Source organism: Gregarina niphandrodes (assembly GCF_000223845.1).
Source record: "Gregarina niphandrodes unplaced genomic scaffold scaffold00245, whole genome shotgun sequence".
Lineage (NCBI taxonomy): Eukaryota > Apicomplexa > Conoidasida > Eugregarinorida > Gregarinidae > Gregarina > Gregarina niphandrodes.
The window spans coordinates 1,414-2,376 of NW_011646005.1; positions in this window are offsets into that span (position 1 = coordinate 1,414).

Here is a 963-nt window from a genome sequence, read left to right on the forward strand (position 1 = left end):
AGGTCCGGCAGCCGCCGGTCCGACACACACAGCCAGTTCAGACAGAGACGAAACCGAAATGATTGCCTCCGTACAATATCTGCGACGACCCCACCCATTACTCCCGACCGGCAATCACAAAGATGGGCGTTAGGCAGTTGGCAGTTCGGTGTAGTGGTTCGATTCTTCCATTAGGGTGCAAGAAGTCTTGGGTTCGAGTCCGAAAACAGCCAGCCAACAACGTAGCCTAAAAACTGGGTGACGTCGTTCAGGTTTCCCAATTGACAGCAAAGCACATCAATCTAGGCGACTGAAATTCACGACTATCGCTTTGCGGGTTTATCAACCGGAACCCGGTGCATCCCGGATTCGCCAGGCAGGAGGACTGCAACTGTAACTGCAACCCACATCCAGATCTTTATTGAAACCTCGCACTTGCGCCGGAGGTGACGGGAAATTCGAGCACGCCCATGCCGGGTATTTCCCAAAACCGTGAAAGATTGGAGTCCAGGGGAAACACTACCAAGGTCGGATCTGGAGGGAACCTGGTCCGACAGCTACCGATCCGACCCAGAAAGAGAGCACCAACAGCCGATTAGAATGCCTCCGTAGCCCAGTGGGGTGAGCGCCGAACACGGGCGAGCCCGAGGTGCCGCCCACCAGAAGCACGTTCGGGAGTTTTTGGTGGGAGTGGGAGTCGAACCGCCATATTCTAAATCAACACTCACCCCTGTTAGGGGACTTGTCTGGCGGCGGTCGGCGAGGGCAGCGGGGGCTAGGTGCATCATGTCAATGGTTCTCATCGTTCCGTTTCTTCCTTTTCTCCCAAAAATTATTTGTTTTTGTGTTCCCTTTCCCTTTCCATAGCTATAACCCAAAACGACATTAATAAGATTCGAACCCGGGTCTTATCGCTCAGCTCAGCGGTATCTAACCATTAGACTACCGGCACTACTCGACAAGGGTCGCATTTCCTCGAGCCCA